The sequence below is a fragment of the Mus caroli genome, chromosome 15, assembly GCF_900094665.2.
Source record: "Mus caroli chromosome 15, CAROLI_EIJ_v1.1, whole genome shotgun sequence".
Lineage (NCBI taxonomy): Eukaryota > Metazoa > Chordata > Mammalia > Rodentia > Muridae > Mus > Mus caroli.
The window spans coordinates 87,749,621-87,773,895 of NC_034584.1; the positions used below are offsets into that span (position 1 = coordinate 87,749,621).

General features: G+C 40.8%; 1 long non-coding RNA gene across 1 annotated transcript in view; it reads right to left on the reverse strand.

Moving 5' to 3' along the window:
• Positions 1 to 1,530, reverse strand: part of LOC110310125 — an 11,512-nt gene extending 9,982 nt beyond the window's left edge. The window contains exon 1 of the long non-coding RNA XR_002379804.1: positions 1,460 to 1,530. This is a non-coding gene — a long non-coding RNA (uncharacterized LOC110310125). The remainder of the gene's footprint in view (positions 1 to 1,459) is intronic.
• Between the last annotated feature and the right edge of the window lie 22,745 nt (positions 1,531 to 24,275).

The following is a 24,275-nucleotide window of genomic DNA, read 5'->3' on the forward strand; positions in this document are numbered from 1 at the left end:
GCAACTAGGGTGAGGATCTTATACCCACACCCACAGTGACACACCCATTCCAACCAGGCCACACCTATTCCAACAAGGCCACACCTTCAGATGGTGCCACTCCCTGGTCCAAGGATATACAAACCATCACATGTGTCTAGAAGACTTGCTTTCCCTCAGAGCCATCTCTCACTTCTGGCTCTTGGAATCTTTAAGCCTCACCTTCTGCAGAGTCGTCTGAGCCCACAGGGGATTTGATGGAGATGCGCTGAGTGTTCTAGGGTCAATTACTCTGTGTACATTGTCTGGCTGTGAGTCTCTACTTCAGGAGGAAGCTTCTCTGAGGATGGCAGAGCAAGGCACTAATTAATGAGTGTTTTAGGGTATCCTTGCTATGAGGAGATACCGTGACCAAGGCAACTCTTATAAAGGACAACATTTAATTGGAGTTGGCTTACAGTTTTAGACATTCAATCCATCATGGCAGGAAGCATGAACACATCTGGGCAGACATGGTACTGGAAGAGCTGAGACTTCTATGTTGTGATGTGCAGGCAGCTGGGAGGAGACTGTCTTCAGCCTGCAGCCAAGCTCTGCACTCAGCAGAGCCTGAGCACTAGAAGAGAGCATCTCAAAGTCCATCTACACAGTGATACACTTCCTCCAAGGACACACCTATTCCAACAAAGCCACGCCTCCTAATAGTGACACTTCCCATGGGTCAAACATATTTAAACCACCACACTGAGTATAAAAGAATTTCATGAGGAGTCATTTAGTAGACCAGTTAGTAGTTTTTGGTTTTCCTCTAGGTCCCTGGCCTATCTGCTCACACGTCCTTGGTCACCTGCGCAGTGTTGGGTAGGGATTCCATCTCATGGTGTGGGCCTTAAATCCAATCAGTTATTGCCAGGAATCGTATTTGATTTTCTTTCTTGTCATGTTCAGAATTACATCTGTCCCTTTTTTTTTTCACAGACAAGACTACCAGTTGGCCAGCCTCACCACCTGCATGCTGTCAACCCTCCATCATGCCCCTTCCACTCAGGCCCTGCAATTATTTTTGTGGAATTTAAATGTCCTCATACGACACTCTCATTGAAACACGATGTCTTCCTAAACCTTGAAGGATAAGGGCCAGAATGCTTAACCTCTGTATGGAGCCAAAATGAAAAGCAGCTTCTTGTTCTCAAATATATACAGTGTATACAACGGATGGGGATGTAGGATGCTGTGGTCCACCTCTCCAAACCCAGACGCTCTTCTACCCCGCAGTCCCCTCAGCATACTGCCTTATACTTCCCTTTGTGTTCTTATATGGTTAAAGCAAACAACAAACAAACAAACAACCCCTCCTGTATTCAATAAAATTAAATCTTTTTTTTTTTAAAACTTCACATCTCAAAACAAACAACAAACTTCACATCTAAAATTTAGAACACACGATTGAAATCCAGCAAGATTTAGTTCAAAATGGTACCTGTCGTTAACTATTTCTTCTCACCACTCTTTAGGGGCTTGATGGCCCATCTTCAGCTTGTTCTCAGCTGTAATTTAGACCGCAGGTGCCGGAGGGTGCCTTTTCTGTCCACACTGAGCATGTGTGGTGCCCTCCGATGCCTCCCGCTCGTTCACCATTTAATCCACCCATTGGTGAGCTCAGACTGAACTCTCGCTCACCTTTCTTGCCTCAGAGCTGCCTTTGAAGGGGAGGAGGGTGCATGTCATGGTTCTGACTCTGGCCCAGCTGTTCCCAATTTTTTCATTCCTCCATGGCTCCTGGCTCAGAGCTGTGCTGCTTCTCAAAGGGAGAGCTGGGTCGGGGCGAAGAGCACTGCTGTACCTCGTCGCAGCCTAGATTTCTTTCCAAAATGGGCATCAGTGTGCTGGTCTAATAGGTAACGTCATGGGTGTCTTTGTTTAACTTTGGGGTTTGTGTCATCAAAATAAAGAGTATTCGTGTGCGTTAAGGAAAAGTTTGACAATGGAAACCAGAAAAAACCCAAAGCACCCTTCCCGTTATTGTTTTTACAGAACCATCCCCCTTAGGGTTTTTATTTACGTACAGAACTTTAGTTTTGAAAGTTGTTCCATTACACATAACGTTTAATTTCCACTCCATACCGATACTGCCTATACCACATAAGATTTCAGTAAGTGAACGTGCTGGAGAATGGTCAGCGGTTTTAGTTATACTTTAAAGGTGTTTCCAGAGTTATTTTGAAAATAATGAAAACAAAGAAAAACAACAACAACAACAACAACTATACACAAGTCAACATCATTAATAAACCGTAGTAATTATTTCCCCAAGCTGTGTTCTAGATACGTGCAGTTCACACTGCGGTAGCTTAGTCTGGGCCTCATCTTTTCTGCCCGGCTTTGCTGATGTTTTTCCTCTGATTTCACAGGTCAGAGGTCAAATCATATCTATGATTCTGGGAGAAGCTGAGCATCTCCTCTTAATGTCTGCCTGTTTCTCCCACCATTTTCTTTTCATTTGTTCTGATCACTAATGTTTTTGAGACCAAAAAGCAAAGACTTAATTAACTAAATAAATTAAAGTCCTATATACTGCAAATACATTTCAAATTTGTTTGCTTTTTTTTTTTTACCTAGAGATTAAAAAAAGGTGATGTAATGAAATTAGTCCCTATTGGGGTAGAAGAGACCATAGATCTGACTATACCACAGAATAGAGCATTCCAATGATGCATTTGAGAATTGAAAATACAGTTAACAACACAGGTCTGGCAGCACAGGCCTGTAATCCCAGTTACTCAGAGACTGTATGAGGCAGGAGGATGGAGAGGGTCAAGAATAAATTCAAGGCCTGTCTGAGCCACTTAGAGAGACCCTGTCTCAAAGGCTGGGGTGCAATCTCAATGCCATCAAGGCCCAGGTTTGGATCTTTGGCACACAGAAAAATCACTGTTCTAGAAACCAAGTTGGTTTGATTAAGTTTCTTGGAAAAAGATAAATTCTCACCTTATTCTAGATATCAAAATATGTTTAAAATGCATTTAAAAAGTTATATGTAAAAACACTAACGCATAAGCCTTAGTGCATAGAATGGGATGTCATTATATGTTTGGGTAGAGTGGGGTGTGGCATGAAGAAAAGAACAAGGACTTTCCATTCTTTTAAGTTCAACTTAATAATAATGGTAAAAGAGCTAGCTAGTCTCTACTACCATAATGTGGCCTTCTCCAGTTTCATTTTTAAACCATGCTACCTGCAGAGAAGCTATTCTTGGACATTGTTACTTAGTTGATTCATCAAGTATGGAACGTCTGGGCTGGAGAGATGACTCAGTGGGTTAAAAACACTGACTGCTCTTCTGAAGGTCCTGAGTTCAAATCCCAGCAAACATACGGTGGCTTACACCTAACCATAATGAGATCTGATGCCCTCTGAGCTAGCGGGTCTGACAGGAGCGAGCAGGGGTTGACCAGAGCAAGCAGAGGTCCTAAAAATTCAATTCCAAACAACTATATGAAGGCTCACAATCATCTGTACAGCTACAGTGTATTCACATCAATAATAATAATAATAATAATAATAATAATAAGGAATGTCTGCTGCTCACCAATTCTATAATTCTATGCTAGGCAATCAAGTGCTGATGTGCACAGCCCCTGCTGTGTGGGATTCACATTGGAGGAAAGTGAAGGTGGGCACATCAAATACAAGGCAGTCAAATGCGGTAAGAGATGAGGACTAGGGGAGGTTAAAGCATCAGGGAGTGACAGGGAGGGGGACTATCTTAAAATAAAATAAAATAAAATAGTAATGCCTATTTTAAGATAGGCACTACTCACTGGGGGGCTGTCTGGGAAGCCTTTCCTGAGAAAAGAACATTTATTTATCTGATTGAATTTACATTTAAGTGATATGTAAGACATAAAAGACATAAGGCATATTTATGGGATACTGTGTGATGTTTAACACCCATGTGATGTTAAAAACAGGTTGAATACCTATCTCATTTGTTATTTCTTTATTGAAAAACATTCAAAGTCCTTCTAGCTTTGTGTATATATATATATATATATATATATATATCACATTATCATTGTCCACTGTGCATCAGCACATTAGAGCTTCTTACCTCTGTCCACCCATGATGGATACCCATTCATCAGTTTATCCCCATCCTTCCTTCTTTCCACCCTCGCAGCCTCTGCTCTGATACCCACCATTCTACTATCAACCTCTAAGATTCGAGCTTTTAGAGTTTGCACATAAGTGAGACTGTGTGATTATTGTCCTTCCGAGCCTGGCTTATTTCCCTTTGCATAATGATTTCCAGAAATGATAGGATTTCATTCTTTTGCGGGGAGGGGGGGCGTGGCATGTCTATGTACCACACTCTCTTTGCTCATTGGTTGATGAACATTCACATTGTCCCTATTTCTACTCCACTTCCTTTACATGTTGGTTGATGACTTGTCTCTATTTCTTGGCTTTCGTGATTGGTGCTGTTGCAGAAGTGCAGGGCCAGCTATCTTTTCAGCACACTGGTTTCATTTCCTTTGTTACACAGAACCAGTAGGAGAAGTGCTGGATCCTTTGTTCTGTTTTTAGTTTTTGGCCTCCATCTCATACAGCTTCCAGTAATGGTTGTGTGAGGTTATCCTAGGCCCATGGTGTGCGAGGGTCCGTAATGGTAGTACTAGGTTACACTAGCCCCAAGGTGTGCAAAGGACACTAACAGTTATACTAGAATACACTACCCCCCCTATGGTGTATGAGAGGCTGTAATGGTTGTACTAGGTCACACTAACTCCCATGGTGTGTTGAGTCAGTAACAGTTGTGCTGAGTGGCACATGGTGAGCAAGGGTCAGTAACAGTCGTGCTAGGTTACACTAGCACCCACAATATTTGAGGGTTAGTAACAGTTGTGCAAGGTTGCACTAGCCCCCACGGTGTGCAAGGGTTCCTTGTTCTATATCCTCAATGGTACTTGTTATTTTTGTGTGTGTGTTTTAATAATCAGTATTTTTATTGGAATATCAGTCATATTTTATTTTGATTTGCATTTCCTTGTTTATCAGTAATGTTCAATAATTTAATATTGGCTGTCGGCCATTTTGATGCCTTGTTTTGAAATCTATGTAGATTCATTGTTTATTTTAAGATAGTGCTTTGGGGCTTTTGGAGTTTCTTGTATATTCTGGTGATACTCAGACAGAGACTCCAGAAGAAAGATACTCAGCTCTCTAGGGAAATGTGTTCCAGGCGGGCGAGAAACATACGAAGCGCCAGTGCTCCTGTGTTTGACCACAGCAAGAAGGTAATGAGTACTCGATACAGAGGCAGAGATGGCAGCTGTGTCTGTGGATCACTCAGGAAGCAGAGAGCATGCAGGACTTGAAGGTGTTATCCAAGTTCTTGTTGATCAATGGGATGAACCAGACACTATTTACAGAGGTGAAGGAGGCTCTTTTCTACCTGTGTGTGTTTTCGCTATGCAGTGGGGCATGCTGTGAGCTTGTTTCCTGTACACACTCTTGGAATGTATTTTACCACTCACTTCGGATCCCTTAAGTGTGGTCTTACCCACCCCCTCTTCAGCTGAATTCTTGTGGCTCATTCTGTTCTCAGCATAGGTCCCTCCTCCTCCAAGCACACCCCACTTCTAACATCTTCCTTTCCGATTAGAATGGACAGTTAGAGGAGGCAGGGTTATGTTCCATTTTTCTTTGTACATCCTGGCCTCACCTGCTGCTAGCTGTAGCGTGATACTCTTTTATTTATAAACTAAAATGCAGAATGACCAGATAAACGGATGCAGGACCTTGACTGAGGGTGATAATGTGAAGACTAACAATGGAATGGTTTGATGGACGTGGGGAGACAGAAGCAGTTAACAATTGCTGCAAGGTGGATAGCGCAGCTCTGTTAGGATGGAGAGGCTGGAAAGTCAAGATGGTGAGAGGAGAGCAAGCTGGTGTGTGGCAGCGCTCTGGGGTTGGCGAATATGTCAGGTCAAGGCTGTGCTGTGGACAGAGGCTTCCTCGTATATAGTTACAGCACATCCTTTGGTCCCCACTGAGAGAATAGTTTTTCCCCATGTAACTTCAACTAAAAAGGAAAGCTTTCTACCTCACCTGCTGGTATCCCCTACATAACTTGCTCGTGCTGCAGAATTTATCCATTTGCTTTTTTTCACTTTGTGGAATTATTTTTGTTTTTTTTTTGTCATTAAATAATTAGAAGGGCCAGGCTGTGAAGACTCCTCATGTTTTCTACTGCCCATCAGACTTCTAAGGAGAATAAGAAACTTCAGTGTGTTAAGTAGTCACCTTAATTTCAATGCCATTTTAAAAAGTTGGTTGTTATTTATGTCTGTGCTTATTAGTCATTGGTTACCAGAGCTTTTTCTACATCAGGAAGAAAAGTTACATAGGTTTAATGTTACATACTTGTAATCTTAGCAGTCAGGAGGATTCTGAGTTCAAGACTAGCCTGGGCTACATCATCAGACCTCATTTCAAGGGGGCGGGGGGAGAAGCAAAGAAAAAAATCTAGGGGTGAGGAGATGGTTCAGTGCACTTTCTACTCTTCCAGGGGTCCTGAGTTCAATTCCCAGCAACCACATGGTGGCTCACATCCATCTGTAATGAAATCCAATGCCCTCTTCTGGTGTGTTTGAAGACAGCTACAGTGTACTCATATACATAAAATAAATAATAAATAACTTTTAAAAAGATATATTCAGGTAACAAATTTTAAAAAGAAAGAAAGAAGGAATACTAACTTTAAATGGTATTATTTGTGTTATTAATGTGACCGAATTATTTCTAGTATGACAGTATCTGCTAAACCATGACAGTATCTGCTAAACCATCCATTTTGCATATTCACTATCACCATTAAAGCTGTTCCCAGGACAGATAGACCACTTGGGACAATGAGCTTTGCACCTTTTTTCCTGATGATTCTAGTGATTTTTATTCTTTTTCTAGAAAAGCCATGGTATGTGCCAATGTGATTGTCAGAGGTGCCTGCTAGAGTGAAAAGTGTGGTTCTCTGGCTTCTTCATGCTGAAACGTTGTAAAGGAAAAAGACTAGGTTGAAAAACGAATCCCTGCCCGTGGAAACCTTTGTGATGAGCCATTGTAGAGAAGAGTGCATATGAGCTTGAGAGCAGCTTAGACACCGAGTGTATCGAGAGTTATAAAACTGCACTCTAGCATTCAAGCTTGGTTTCATCCTAAACATTGTCCCTTCCTGATGGCATGTATCTGTTTGTTAGAATAATCAAGGAAATGATCTTCTACTATGAACTGATTGAGTCAAGATGAAGCAGCCCAGGGCAGCCTTGCCCTCTCTTCCTCTCACTGTATTCCTTCCTGTCTTCTCTTGAGATGTACATGCAGATATGCTCCAGGACTCAGATCCCTTCTGCCTTTGAACATGTTTGCATAGAGATGATCAAATGACCACAAACACCTTGGCTTTTAATGACATCGAACTTGCCATTGAGTCCCAATGAATAGGTTGGATTCAGTCAGGGAAAGATGAGCCAAGAGATAAAGGAGAAAGGAATTGGTAGCCAACTTCTTCTGGGCCCCTCCTGGAGCAGATGCAATGGATGGTTAAGATGAAGATGCAGAAGATGGAAACATCATTGGTAGCCTAGCTAACTCATATGCACCATCTTCAGAATTCACCCAAACCAACATCTTAGCAATAGTTTTTGTGAAATTAAGACAGCTACTAGGTTGAGTGAGATAGTGCACATTTGTATTTCAAGCTGCTTTGGAGGCTGAGACAGGACAATAGACCCGGATCATCACCTGCTAGTGCTTGCAGAAGACCTCTGCTCTAGTTGAGAAACTCATTTGTTTCTTTTCATTGGAATGCGTTTGTCATAGAGTAAATTTCCCTGTTTCTAACAAGAACAAAGATGTACAATAAGTGTTTGGGAATGAAGACTTGTTTTGTCATCCTTGGTAAAATGGAACTACTCATAATGGATGAAATCTAAGTTGACAAATGAAATTTTATGTTTGTTTTCTATTTTAAAAATGAATATTGGAATCAAATGGTGTGTTGTCTACTTCTTTTAGCTTTTATTAAAAACTGCTTATCATGGTTCATAGGCAGTTATAGCTGGAGGAATTGATGAAAATTAATATGATACCGTGTATGAATATGCATACATCTGTAGAGATATAGATGTGAGGAGCCCAGAGTCAATAAAATACATTGAGTGCAATTTAAAAAATAACTGGGCTACAGTGGTGGGTTTGTACTAACTGCTTTTAAGAAAGGTACTGTTCACTTATGTTGCTGTAACAGATCAGCTGAAGTTCATGGTCAACACATTTTCTCATAGTTCTGCAGGTTGAGAGAATCAGAATAGAAACTCAGGCAGGATTGTTGGTGGGTAAGGGCTGTTGTTAGCACCTTGGGAATGTGTCCTGGGAGAACAGGAGTACTGCATCCTCATTAGGCAGAGGATCAGAAAGAATTAACTTCCTCCAGCTTTCTGCTGTCTACCAGGCACCTAGTTCAGTTTGTAGGAGAGAAACTGTACAGCCCTCACGTCCCTTGGAACCATCTTACTGAACACAGTATTCTCGGCACCTGTGACCTGGAGGGGGCATATCAAACTGTGGTGCCTCATAGGGATGGGAGCCAGAAGGGCTGACAAGCTTCACGTCCAAACCTTGTAACTGTCATCCTAAAAATTAATTTATCATAATACATTGTAATCTGTATAAAATTAAGCACTTTAGAGAAAAATAAACGACACGAATCAATTGATCCATGCTCCCCAGAATTTGGTTTCCAGGAGAGATGTGAATCCCCGAAAGTGTGTGCTGAGTCCTTCGAGCATCTCTTGCAGGTCTCCCAACCTAATGAGTCCTGAGAGACACACATGAATGACACACATGAATGATTATGTTGATTATGTTGACAAAGCCAAGTCTGCTAGAGCCAGTTTCACCGATACAACACCTTCACATGGCTTAGTTCAGTCTGGAACATTTGGCAAGATCTTCCACAACAGAAATGATACCTTGCCATTGGGTGAGTGAGAAGAAGGGGATGATTTAACACACTGTGAGTCTTCACGACTCTTTACATAGCTGACGGCAAACTTTTCGATCCAAGATTTGCTTTTGTGTTGGGCAGTTGGGGAAGAATACAGGGGTGAAAAAGAAAAACTTTCTGTTGGTTGTTATACTGTGTACTGTTCAATTTGCTCTTCCTGGCCACCCTGAGAAGTGTTCCCAATGTTTGTGTCTACTGTATTTTGATTATAGATTAACTAGTCGAACTGGAGGAGTATCATTGACTTGGCCACAGTCAAATAGCTAGTGAAGACTGGAACTCTAGCTTCAGCGTAGATGTGTCCCACTACCTGAGTCACTTGCCTCCTCTGACCCATAAAGGATTTAACATCCATGAAGATAAGCACATATGCCACTGTGTACTGTGTGAGTGAATTTGTAATGTCGTTAAGAGTTCTTTTAAGAAAACAGACAAAAGAAAGATCCATTCTATCTTGGGTAAATAAAGACATCTAAGATAGAGCTTAAAACTGCTTTTAAAATTATTTTTATTTAATGTGTGTGGATATTTTATCTGCATATGTCAGTATACCACACTCATGCCTGGTGCCAGAGGCCAGAAGAGGATCCCTTGGAACTGGAATTGCAGATAGCTGTCATCCAGGGTCCTCTGTAAGAGCAACAAGGACTCTTAACCACTGTGCAGCCCCCAAAATGCAAAGATACAGCATTTCAAAGAGAAGTGTTCAAAAGAAGCCACGGGCATGTTTTTCTGAAGATCAGAAGTGTCTTCATACGGATGCATGAATTTCAAAGCGATGGGAACTACAAGCCTGGTATTTTCATTGTTCAACTCAGCAGGCACATACGTTCTAAGCCAAGTACCATCCATTCACATTTCTAAGCACTTCATCTCTTATGACTTGGTGGTGTGTTGAAGGTTTACACAATGTTTCCTCAGCTTATGCAGGGCCTCCTGTGCCGCAATGGTTCTAGGACAGCTCTTGTTCTCGTCCCGAGACTCAGTCTAATCAGGATCAAACTTCAGTTCTTGCTCTAACCACTTGTTTATCCCTGTGCTTTAGCTGCCCTCCAGGTTTCTCCATTAAAAAAAATGAGAATAATTATTTTCCACTCCAAATAGATGTGAGTACTGAAAGAGGCAAGTTTCACACTTTCATTTGCTGGTCATCACACAAGGGGAGGTGTACTAGGAGCAGGCCATCCTGGGCCCACTGATGATGGGCTGGTGGGGAGGCTGGTGGAAGTCAACTTGAAGGTCAAAGGGTGAATTTGGAGGCTGGACCAGAAGCTCGTGTGAAGAGCGGCAAGGACCAGACCTAAGGTACATTCTGGAAAAAGAGTCAGGTTTTAAATACTGTGAAAGCTATACAGGTGAGGAAAGAAAAAGAGAGAGAAATAAGTGCTTTTTAGAGTCTCTAAATTAAAGTTTCTTTTCCTTCATTCATTGGCTTTAAAGGTCGAATTCGTAATTGTTTGTTCCACTGTCACAATTCTATAAATATACCAGATAATTCTACGCCTTTGCACCTGTCCAAACACTGAGGAAGATAAAAGGGACTGGACGAGAGTCCAACCCCTTCCTTCCCTTAATGAGGCGCCATTGATTTTTGAAAACAACTGAAAGACAATAAATTGCCCCAAATGCTGCTTCTTCCAAGACTGGGCTTGTTACACAGGCTGGCCTGTGTGTTCCCAGCAGACTCGAGGTGCTAAGGTCCACAGCTGGACTGTAAAGTGCTCTGGCAGTTCTGAGGATATATGGGGCCAATTTCCTTTGTTCCCCTGAGAGCTTTGGGAGTTTGGGGTGAGAGGCTGTTGGCCTCATGACTAATTTGGTTTATTTATTTTGTAGGCCAATGACCAAAACCTGCTAAAGCTTCACAAGGATGCCCAGGAGGAGGTCAGATGATGTCCACAGACCTAAGGCTCAAGTCAGGGCTGGGCTGGGTAAGTTTCAGGGCCTTGCCATGACCACGCTTACCTAGTCAAGGGGAGTTGAATTTCTGCCAGAGGATCCTCTATCTGTGTTAGACTTTGTCCAGAAGACTGGCAGGTTTCTAAGGACTCCTGACCACTATCATTGCTTTGTTGGGTATGGGGCCTACAAGGCTGGAGTGGCTATGGAGGACTTAAAGTGAGGCCAAAACTGAGAAGTGCCATAGATACAAAGCATACTTAGGTTTCAAGGACATAGTGGGGAAAGGAAGATGGAAAAAGTGTCAACTTTAAAAATACTGGTTGCAATGTGAAATGACAAGATTTGTGTATATTAGATTATAATATTCAGGCTAAAGGGCTAGGAAGATGGCTTGTTGGTTCAGAGCGCATACTGTTCTTCCAGGGTATTTGAGTTTGGTTCTCACTACCTATGTCAGGTGGCTCCCAACTGCTTATGACTTCTGCATATCAGAGGGCACCCCCCCACTCACACGAACATACCCACACACAGATACACACTGACACGCCTAATTGAAAATTGTAACACCTCACTAAAAACAAACCAGGCTGTTAAGAAAATAATAGAATTCAAACTAGTTCATTTCCCTTTAGTTTCTCAAGTCTGCTGACTGAATAACTTAGAAATTCTGTATGTGACTCAGTGTATTTTCATTGAAAAGCATCCCATTGGCAGGAGTCCTTCAGGTCCTGTCCTGCCCCTTTATTGTGAAGGCCCTGCCAGCCTGGCAAAGCTGTAAGTCCATCACCTCATTCTTTCCAGGGGTAGATCCATTCTCCTGCATTTCCATTTGGTTGGTTCTTATTAAATACATGTGTGAAGGCTTTCACTAGAGGTAATCATGGCTACTATTATTTTAGAAGAATCTTTCTCAAAAACGAATATATGTCCTCTTGCTTACGGTGGACTCTAGGAGAATACCCAAGGGATTTGGGATCATGATCATTTGGTTTTGGTTGGCCACCACTGACTGGGCTAGTATCTCATTTCAATATTTAAGTCTAACACCAAGAAGGAAGAGGGTTGAGCAGGGATAGGGTTTGAAGGTTTGCCATTTTTTGGTCAAGATGTGACAGGAAATTGGTGCTGTGGGCAAGTAATGTGGAGTGGAGCTCTGATGAAGCCAGCTTCCTTAAGTGTGGGGCTCTGCCAAGCAGGCAAGCTGGCTTTCATTCCAGGAATGGGGACACTTTCTCAGTGGGTGTTAACAACCAAAGAAGACAAAATGGCAGGGCCACACAGGAAACCTCTTGCTGTGTATTTTACTGATCTACACCAAACATATCCTGTGTTTTTCAAAATTTACCCAGGCAAAGATAGAATATGATCAAATGACTGTTATTTCTAATTACCACAAAATTTGGAATCTAGTATTTCATTACAGTCATATTTATGATATTCATATTTGTAATGTGTTTTTTAATTTACACACATGCACACACACACACACACACACACACACACCATTTTGTTGCTAGAACCTGGACCTGGAAATATTTTGAAAAAATTTGCTAAAATGATGTTGGAATGTAATCTTTATAAGTGAATTAGTTAAAAGCCTTTATGTTTTTTGTATTAAACATGATAAAATATAACACAAGTTAAAATCATCTGGGAGCAGGAACCTCAATGGGGAAAATGACTCCATCAGATTAGCCTGTCAGCAAGTCTGCAGGGCGTTTCCTTGGTTAATGGTTAATGTCAGAGAGCCCAGCTCAGTGTGGGCTGTCAGGTAGTCCTGGGCGGTATGAGAAAGCAAGCTGGGGAAGTCATGGAGAGAAAGCTTGTAAGCAGCCCTCCTCCACGGTCTTCGCTTCAGTTCTGGCCTCCAGGTTCCTGCCTAGGTTCTTCCCCTCGCACTGAATTGTTATCTGAATGACTAAGGTAAATGAGCACTTTCACCCCCACGTTGTTTTTAGTGGTGGTCTTTATCACAACAGTAGGAATCCAATGAGACATTTCAGGGACACTGGCACCAGACAAAGTGACGGTCTTGCAGAATGACGATCTTGCAGACCTTCTAGGTAAATATTGAAGGGCATCCCCTGAGTCGGTGGCTATAGGGAACCAATCTTTTCAGTATTTTATATTTCAGGCTTCTCGTTTTGTAGACAAATCTGAGAAATTTATCTCTAAGCTTTTTTGGTCTTTTTCAAATGTTTCATGGTGGTCTTAGGAGATAACAGAGCAGCTAAACTATTTTATTTTTCATTTTCAAAATAAGGCAAAAAAATGTCTAACTTCGTAGTTTAAATGTAGAGTCTCTGACTTAAACCTTAATTCTGTAATTTGGGAAATTTTATAAAGTGTTTGAACCATTTCTGGACTCAATGCCTTGGAATCAATGCCAAGTTTACAGATTTCATGGCCAGAGAATAACTAGTCAGGATATACGAGGAATTATTTCTCACTGTAGTTTTGCTAGCTAAAGCATATCATGTGATAGTTTTACAGACGCATAAACAGAAATGCTCTCAAGCACAAACTTTCCCTAAAATGAACCAAGAAAATACTAGCTTTGCTACACAGCTGCTGTTTCAGTTGTGGTCATTTCAGCTCCAAGTGATTATATATTTAATTAAGACTGCCTTTAGCAATGAAGATAATTTACAGTTGCACAAGACAGGGATTTTCTAAAAAACCAAACTGTGTTAATTTTTCAAACTTCTCAGAAAACATGTGACCAAATTCTCCAAAGCACAGTTATCAACTTCCTGGAGGGAAGAATTTGGTACAAATTTTTATTTGTGAAAAATTTATGGATGACTTTTTCTGTTTAAGATCCTCGTTATTCTATAATTGAGCTCAGTTGCATATTCAGTAGAAACCTTATTCTTTTAGAATGTCTCTTATAATGTTAAAAACTATTCTGATCAAGAGATTCATTATGTGTCAAAATGATAATAAAGAAGTCTCAAGATTGAAGTAACTTATTCACGTATCATACACATGTGCCATATATGTGTATATATATATATATATACATATATATATATATACACACATATATAAACATTTATGTTTACAATTAGTGACAGGCATTTTACTTTTGTTGTTGGCCATAAAACACTTAAGAGTCTTAGTGCAAACTCTTATTAACAGTACTAATTATTACCAGGTACCAAAAATGTAAAAAATGTCAGTTAGCAGAGTATTTAAGTATAGGAATGCTGTATTAGCTACCTCTATGCCTAAGCTACAGTACTGTTTCGGAGGCATCACATCCTTCTTCATTGTTGGCATTAGTAACCTGCTAAATGCTAAGCTGCCAACAGACTTTGCAGACTTGTGAATCTGGTTCGGGTGATGCAGAATGTATGGTATTATGCCCAGTGTTAGAGAAACGTCACTGAGCTTTTGGTAAATGTCAAGATGGTTCTGCAGGAGAATTTTACAGTGAACACAAGCCTATATTAAGAAAGGAGAAACATCTCAAACTAAACCCTGTATCTGAAGATACTAAAAAAAGAGGAAGCTAAAAAATCAACGTTTTAGAAAGAGGAACGAAATAATGAACATTAAGCCAAAAATAATAGGATAAAACATAGAAAAACCAATAGAAAGATCTTTCAAGAATGGTTAACAACTGCAAATTGATATGATATGCTACTTCAATAGAATGCAGGGGAACACCAAGTGATTGTCTCAGTAAATGTGAAACAATAATATTTGACAGAGTTTGGCAACTTGTCATGATAAAAACACTCAGACAAAATATGGAGAGAATTTACCCCAACCAATAAAGACCATACATGAAATGAAAACAGCAAACTAACAACACATATAAGTTTACAACGATAGCAAAAATGATAGGGTAGGAACAAGTTAAGAATGTAAAAGGCTCACACATTGAAGATATAGTATGTAAAAGGTGTTCATCATTGAATGAATGCATAAAGAAACATATACAATACGATATTATTCAGACTAAAAAAAAAGTTGATATGGAACTTTCTGGAAAAGGTGCACACATGGCAGAGTTGCCAGTACTCTGCCTCTTGCTATCTTTCTGTTCCTTCTACCATGATGTTCCTTATTGCAATGAGTAGAGCTTTTACCTCTGTATTGGAGAGAAGTGGGAAGAGAAGAAATCCCTGTCTCATAATTTGAATAGGATTACTTGGAATTTTTCTCCATTTAGGATAATCTTGACCGTGGTTTTGTCATATATGCCTTTATTGTGTTGAAGTATTACCTTAGTTAGGGTTTGCATTGCTATGATCAGGGCAACTCTTATAAAGAAACGCATGCAATTGGGGCTGGCATGCAGATTCAGAGTTTTATTCCATTGTTATCTTGGTGGGAAGCACTGCTGTGCACAGATAGGCATGGTACTGGAGCCAACAGGGGAGTTCTATATCTGGATCAGCAGGCAGCAGGAAGAGGGAGTGACGCTGGGCCTATCTCAAAGCCCACCCCCAGTGACACACTTCCTCCAAGAAGGTCACACCTCTTAATCCTTGTAAACAGTGCCACTCTCTGGTGACCAAGCATTCAGATCTCTGAGGCTATGGTGTCATTCCCATTCAAACTTCACCACCGTCATTCATCTCGTCTTTGTTCCTTCTTAGGTTTTTCCTACTTTTCAGGATGGTACCAGATATTTTCCTGTCATTTCCAAACCCCGGGTTGTCTTTAAACTTTTATTCTTCACTCCCCTCCCAAAGGATCCAGACATTCACAAAGTCCTGGTGACAGGTTTTGTGTGCCCCTTACAGTGCTGCCACCTCAGCATGACCCATCAGTAAGCTTTCTTCTCCTGTCCACCTTAAGGATTTTTAAACATTGCTCACTGATAGAGATACCAAATATGATTTAAAAAAATAGTTTCTGAGTTAAAAAAATTAGTTTTAGAAAGTCTACACTTGAAGAGGCATGTAGTTTTCTTTTAAAATCCATACTATTAAACATACATTAAAAAACTAAATCCAATAAGTTTTTCACATTGCTTTCTGGAACATTTATATAGAACATAGACAGACCTGTATTTTGTTTACATTTTTCTCCATAATTCTTGTGATAAAATGTTATAGTGATTTAGTCATATGAACCTTTCACTGAGATTTAACCTCTATGAAGTGAAAACTTAAGGGCTCTTTGGAAAGTCGGTTGAATGGTGTTTTGCTGGGGCAAACACGTGAAGGAACGTTTAGCTAAAGTGGACGCAAGTGAAAGGCCAAGGCAGCCTCATGAAGGAATGTTTCACTGTAGCAGACACGGGAGAAAGGATGTTCTGCTAAAGCAAGCACATGAAAGGACATGTGATGAAGGATTCCTTGCTAACAACACACATGTATTGGCCCACTTTACATTGCATAGTTGAGCTGCATTTGTCGTGACTCCATAGAGAGAAACACGCCAACAAGCTTCTGCTGGTGTGCTGCAGTTTCTTGCCACTTGTGTGGACTTGGGCTGCTTGGCAGTGATGTCAGCTGAGACAGATGCATGTACTGAGATCCAAGACACATGCTGATGCAAGACCTGTGGATACATGATATTCAGAAGGGATTCAATTGACAGTTACGGTGGCTGAGTTAGGCTTGTTTATAGAGCTAGCTGTGCAACGCTTGTTGGTCTCACATCTTCACTGAACTTTGCTTACCTGAGAGAGGCACAGCAGAGAGGTGATCATTCACCAATGATCAGGTAGGCTTCATCCTACAGATGCAGGGATGCTTCAATATATGCAAATCCATCAATGAAATACACTATATAGACAAAATCAAAGGAAAAAAACCCACATGATCATCTCATTAAATGCTCAGAAATCATTTGAATAAATTCTACAGAACATCATGGTAAAAGTCTTGAAATGGTCTCCTGGTCTCCCTCGCAGTCCCTCCTGCTGTCTTGTTCCTAGGCTGAAGCCTGGCTGTCTCTGCTAGGTAGTGCCACCACTACTGATGCATGTTTGCTATCCTGACTCTACCAAACTGGATTGCTGGTGTATCCCCGATGTTTGCAAGTGGATCGAGCTGCTGCTAATCTGTGAACTGAACTGCGGATTTCCAGACAACATACATGGGAGTTGCTCTAAAGAACCTTTCTAAACAGGTTCACTTTCCCCCCTTCCCCTCCATATCCTTTCTTTTGTACTACCTTTGTTGGGTGGTAGGCTACAAGGGAGGTGAAAGTGTTTAAGAACTATCATTAAAAATAGGTTTTGAAAAGATTAAAAATACACTTATAGACAACACAAAAGCAAAACAAGGAAGCTACATATAAAGTAAAGCTTACTACAGGGAAATCTTGTGTGCTATTTACTCTTAAAGCATGATGAAATTTCTGAGAATCTTTGAAAGCGACTTATGAAGTTCCTGGGGAAAGGGGTTCCGTGATGTGTTGCAATTACAGAGAAGAGCTAAATTCCGTGTTAGTGACTGAATTCTAATTATCCCACATCATGTGTACATAATGAGGAAGCAAAGAATGTGAGTGATTGGGTAGTTCTGTTGACAATTAAATCCTGATCATCTCTTTAACTGGTGACTAGTCAATGTGTGCCTCCCTTCCCCAAGGCGCATCTTTCACAGAGTTGGCTAAGGCTTTTACAAGCATGTTTTCTGCTCACCATACAACTTCCTTGTCTATCCAACACTGCAAACAACAACAAACTTTTTTATTATTATTTCATGTGCTTGGGTGTTTGACCTACATATATGTTTATGTACCACGTGAATGCCTAGTGTCTGCAGAGGCCAGAAGAGTGTTGGATCCCCTAGAAATGTAGCTATGAATGGTTGTGAGCTGCCATGTGGGTACTGGGAATTGTACCTGAGACTTCTAGAAGAATTGCCAGTGCTCTTAGCCACTGAGCTGTCTTCTCTAGCCCTGCAACACTGTAAGACTTTATGAAATAGAAAGATTAAAATATTGGTTATGTGTGGCTGTGCTGCACAAGTAGAACTGTTTCTTAGAATTGTGGTCAAGATAGATCTGGATAGCATTTACCAGGTTGGTATTAGAATCTAGAAGTTGGAGATTCTGTTAAGCACTCCGAATGAGTGTCCTGTTGAGAAGGCCAACAGTCAGGGGATGGAGCATTTTTAAGAAGGTGAGTGGGAGACATTTTAGCTTAAAGGTTTCTTGTACTTTGGATTGTAAGCATCCCTCAAAAGGTCATGTTTAAAGGCTTGATTTCAAGTGTGACATTGTTGGGGGTATAAATTTTAGACAGTGAATCTAGTGGGGGGGGGCGGCTTTGGGTCATTGAAGGTGTGTCCTGGAAATATTTCTGGGATCCCAATTTCTTCCTCCCTGTCTTTTGCATTCCCCAGCAGGGAGGTTAATGTATCACTTCCAGGTTGCTCCCAGCAAGGTGCCCTGCCTCCTAGCCAAGGCCTAAGATACTGGGTTCCTCTTTCAGGGACAGAGCCTCCTATGCTATGAGCTCCAAGTTAGCTTTCCCTCTTGATCGCTCCTGATCATCCCAGTGCTTGTCCTAGTAACCTACAGCTGTTCATCTCAGCACTCATGCTATCCTAAGGCTGATGATCTCCGAGCTTGTCCTAGTAATCTAAGGTTACGCTCGTCTCAGTTGTCATCATAATCTAATGCCAGCACGGCTGCTGTTTTGAGGTTTGTCTTTATAGACTGATAACCCCTGTGGGTTCGCTGAGTTAGGAAAAAACTGGAGATACCAGGTAAGCTCATCACAGTGAAGCTTTTGAGTAAGGAAGTCATGTCTTCCCCTGCTCATGGGCACTTTGACCTTAGCTTGGCAATGGACTGAACGAACTCGAACTCATTCACTTCAGTCTCAGGTTATTTAGACACAGGATGGGCAGGTCTCCACGACTCCACTGGACATTTGTATTGTTTTATTTGCTAGACACTCTTTGGACATTGGGGAGATGGGAGGGAATAGCATTCAAGGAGGCGGAACTTAAAATGGAAAACACATGACATTGGAATTCCCTGTGGCATGCAAGCAGGCAACACCAGGCAGGGATGTACTTGTGTTTGCCTTTGCTCAGTTCAGCCTCATGGCTGAGATGGTGTCATGTTAGATTGTCCACAAGCAATGAGCAAGTCGGGACTTGTGGGGGGAAATTTCTCTGTATTTATCCAAAAATATAAACATTTTGAAATCGCGTGCGTGTGTGTCTGAAGTGTACCATGTACTTGTTAATGGCTGTTGCCTTCACACATGTCTTTCATTTCATCCGCTTCAAGATGTCAAATTAAAAGGCCACTGATTCCTAGGCTCATTCCATCTCCTATACGGCAAAGTCTGCAGAGGGCAAGGCATGGATCTCTAATTCGGATATAGAAGATTCGCTGCAGATGGCTTTGGCCTTAATTGCAGCAAATGCTAATTTTTTTTTGTCAAATTTATTTATATAGTTAACTAACACTTATTATCTCATATAATGACAGAGACAGCATTTAAGAAGAAAACAAGTCAATTATCCATATAAAATTAATCTGTTGAAACTCGGTTTGGAAAATAAATTCAAACAAAGTCCTGGCACTCCGAACTAGAGCATGGATTGCTACGTTAACTTAAAAGTTAATTAAGTGAAAAACATCATGTAACTAGTGTATCCTTTTCGTATAAATGTAGGATGACCTCTTCTGTTGCTATTTTTGCCTTGGAGTTTTCAATCAAATGATATGAATTCTATAATAACACTATGAAGCGAGATTCATTGCTTACTGTGAAGTATGAATAACTGGACAGCTGAACTCTGGGATCTTGTTGAGGGATAAATCAGCTCTGCCCACACAGCAAAAAAAAAAAAAGCTACTGTTTTCATCCTTGGGTGCCACATCAGCCAAGAACAGTGAGAAAAATGAAAACACATTCATATGACTTTATTCCCCCACCCTCACCACCGATTGCTCTTCCCTGGCTAGTCTCTGCTCCACGGAACACTAACCATCCTTCAAAGGTGGGTGCAAATGTCACCTCCTCCCCCAGCCAGCCTTTGTTTGAAGGAACCAACATTCCTTCCCTGTGCTCCCCTTGCCCTAGGCCATACAGCGTGGTAGCATCTGTGATGGAGATACTCTGTCTGCTGCTTATAATAAAGATGGACAGGGTGCCTGACCATATCTGTGGCCTGTTGGGAGGTATGCTCCTTGCTGCACAGAAAATGTCGTTGACATCAATAATGATACATAAAACGAATTGATGGTCTTTGGCTGTGTTTCAGATGAAAATGCCATTATGTCCCATCTCACTCAAGGAAATAAAAATTTTATTTCAAAGAAATGAACATTTATTATCTTCATGTCCCGAATGACGAGATGCAGGCCTGGGGCATGTGTTTTATTTTGGTTCTCTTCCTGTGCCGGATCCGTGACTCTAGAAAAGACCACAACTCAAAATATCAACAGCATTCATTTCCAGTCCCTGTGCCAGCTGCCTGGAGAGACTGGCTCTTCTCTCTCCAGTGTTACATTTGATCATCACGTGTCATGACGCCCCAGAGGCAGAACTGCCCAAAGCAAATGCAGTCAGCAAGGAAGGAGTTCTTATGTGCAGATAGCAGATGAAAGTATCTGTACAAATTTTCATTTTGAGGCTTGTTTTACCTTTGCTTTTGCTACAAAAGATGATAGAAGACACGGAGGAACTTTTTGAAACAAAATCTACTCATAAGAAACTCTAATGCATTTTTTTTTTTAATTTTTACTCCTGACTTTCCTTTGTGTGTGTGTGTAATTGTTTCCTCTCGTGCTAATATGGTCTTCATTATTGTAATTGTAGGAAATTTATTTTGGTTAATTTATTTTAATTGACAAATCATTGTGTATATTTATTAGGCACAGTATTGTGTTTTGATATGGATATAAATAGAATTAATTAATACATATGTGGTATCAGCTGCTGACTATTTTTTGTCATGAGATGTTAAGAAAATTGTATTCCTTTAGCAATTTTGAATTACATGCTGTTAATAACTATAGATCACCAAACTTCATCCCCTCTCTTTGTGGCTTGATCGGCAGGTCCGCTGCTGACCACATCTTGGCTCCTTCTCTGAGTCTGTGTATTGTATGTGTAGGATGTTTCATTTTTAGATGTATGATATGCTGTCTCCATGTATGTCTGTGTACCACTTTTCGAGACTGGGTCTTACTAAGTTAACTAAGATTGCCTTGAACAGACCCTGCAACATAGACAACCTTTGAACCAGGGATTCTCCTTCCTCAGCCTCTGGAGTAGCTGGAATTACAGGCTGTGGATCCTAGACTATGTCAGTATAAAAGGAGTGATGAGCAGCATGCATGTGCTCTGCTCTCTGACTGTGGACTCCACCTGACAGCAGCTTGAAGCTTCTCTGTCCTTTGCCCTCGACCATGGTGGACTATCTACTCGATCCTTGAGCCAGAATAAACCCTTTCTCCACTGAATTGATTTTGTCGGTGTACACTTACTACAACATCAGGAAAAACCACTAAGGCATCCATCCATCACCCATCCAACCACCCATCCATCCATTCGTACACATTTAGGCAACTTTAATCAACTGTATAGTTTCTACCTTCATTGTTGTGCCAATATATACATTTGTATAAAATTTTTATGTTGACAAATATCAAGAAGTGATTGTTAATATTTATCATTAATTTTACTAGATTAAGAGCCACCTAGCAAACAAACTTCTAGGTGTCTAGAAACCTATAATGGTTTAACTGAGAAGGGAAATAACCTGAATATAGGAGGCACCATCCCAAAGGCTAGGACCCTGACTGGACATAAAGGGGAGAAAAGAGAAAAGAAGCCTAACACCAGCTTCATCTCTCTCAGCTTCCTGATGATGGATGTAATCCAAACAGATACTTCATATGCCTAACACAATGCGTTCTTGCCCTGATAGATTGTAACCTTTCTTAACTGTAAGCCAAGACAAATCCTTCCTTCTTCAGGTTTGTTGTTGTTGTTTTGGTTTGGTTTGGGTTTTTTGTTTGTTTTGTTTTGTTTATTTGTTTGTTTTGTCAGGTATTTTGCCAAAGCAGTGACAAAAATTAAATAACACCATTTTTGTCTTAGTGTTATTTCTTGTTAGTGTCATAAAACATTCCTACAAAAGCAACTTAAGGAGAAGCAAGTTTCTTTTAGTTCACAGTTTCAGGTTACAGATGTCCATCCTTATGAGGAGTCACAGTGGCAAAGAGCCACGAATTAATCCATGCTTATGGCAGAGAACTATGGATTAATGCTTGTTTACTTGTGTTCAACTATCTATCTCTACTATATACAGTAGAGAATTTTCTGCCTAGGGAATGGAACCACCTATAGTGGGAAGGTCTTCTCATCTCAATTGCACAATTAAAGTAAAATCCCACAGACATCATGTACAGGCAACCAAATCTAGGAAACCCTTCATAAAGACTTTCCAGATGACTCTAGATTTTGTCAACTTGAAAATTAAAACTAACTATCATATATTCTATTTGTCTGTATCTACCTTTATCTAAATCCAAAATCAATATTTAAGCTTCCTCAATATAAAATGCTATGCTCTGATAATTTTATTGAACTTTCCAAAGATCTGAGACAATATTTGAAGTGTTTCCATTAGAATTCTAGCTGTTGGCTGTGGATGTAGGAATCAGAAATATTTGTAAGATCTCACCACTCTCATAAAAATAAACTTGACTTGCATGATCAACAACCCTCACACAAGTCTCAAACAAAATCAAATATGTAGACAAGGAAATAAAATGCTTACAATCTTGTAACATTGTTCCTGCGTAGACATGAACACATGTCTATTCACTCCAGAAAGAAAACTGACAACAACCAAAGTATGGATACCAGCAAAGTCCATCATTGTGAAACAGTGAGTTTTATTGATGTTACTTACAGGAGTGTGAGTGAGGGGTTACTTACAGGGGAAGAACTGACTCAAGGACACATGCATCACCAAAGCTGACCCCATCACAAAATTTGCAAGCCGGATGTATAGTAAACAGCCTGCAGGTAGCTCAACAGATTGAGTGTCCATTCCAGGTAATCAATTGGTCTGACCAACTTCCAGGCAGCTTGGATAGCCTCTGATTTCTCCATACTGCATGGATGGTCTGAATCTTTTGAGCAGCCCAGTTTTTCTAAGAGTAGCGTTCAGCAGTACTTACTTGGGAAGGGAGGAGCCTAGTGAATTTGACCAGATCTGGGAACTTCCTGAAGCTATTGAGTTGTTTACTTCCTCAGCTTAATGACCTTTCCTCTAAGATGGAGGTTTTTTTCACCTCCTCTTAGAACATTCTGTAGTTTCACCCCCACCTGTATATATCTGTGTTTTAATGAGGGGACTCCAAGATGGGAGGCTTTAATCTCTGAGAAAGCTGCCACATAACAGACACAAACAAAGAGTGAAGATTTAATTCAAAAGCCTCTCAGAAAATACAGAGTGGAATGAACTGCTGCTGCCATGTGTTGAGAAATTCTCCATAGCAGAATGGTGGGAGGAAGAATCCAAGAAAGAAAGAGTGTAGTTAAACCTAGATCTGGATCTGGGGAGCACGTGCCTCAGACCCTGGGCTGGGGGTAGTGGCTTGAGACAGACTGAAGCAATCAACAGTGAGGGGCCATATAAAATTGGTCTTTGGGGCTGGGATAAGCCATTAAATTCCTTTGAGAATATTAACAGAAACCCTTGAATGGTCAGCCAGCTGTAACCTAGCACTGTAATACAGCTCAGTGATAGGAGATTTTCTTTACATCCAACAAGAGAAATGAATTATAGGTGTAAGAATGGAAAAGATGATACACAGGGATCCTTGTAATTATCAGAGTCTAGAAAGGTAGACATTATACCTAGAAGATCAGTGACCAACACATGTCTCTGAGGCCAGAGACATATGGTGCCAAAAGGTAACAATAGATATGGGAGTTTAGAGAATGGAGGATGACTTAAGCAGGTAACTCGAGCAGTGGGGTAGGTGCCAAAGATCTACCGAGATGCTGGAGGGTAGAGGTGGCTGAGGTCAGTAACCCTGGCCATGTAAAGTAATTACAACATAATAGATTTGGGACCTTAGCCATAGTGGCTGGCCCAGAGAGAGTGGTGGGCTCATGTGGGCAGGGGGGAGATCCTTTGACCAATCATATCCTCATTATAACTTAAGTTCATGGAAACAGACAAGCTCACTCAGCTATGAGCTTGGAACCAACAGCACTTTAAGACTGAATAGTGTTGGAGAAACTGGCAAAGGAGATTTGACCCAGCTACCCCTGTAGATTCGTCTCTAGCAAATGTTGAACAAAAAACAAAACAAAACAAACAAACAAACAAACAAAAAACACTAGAAACACATTGTACCTTTTAAA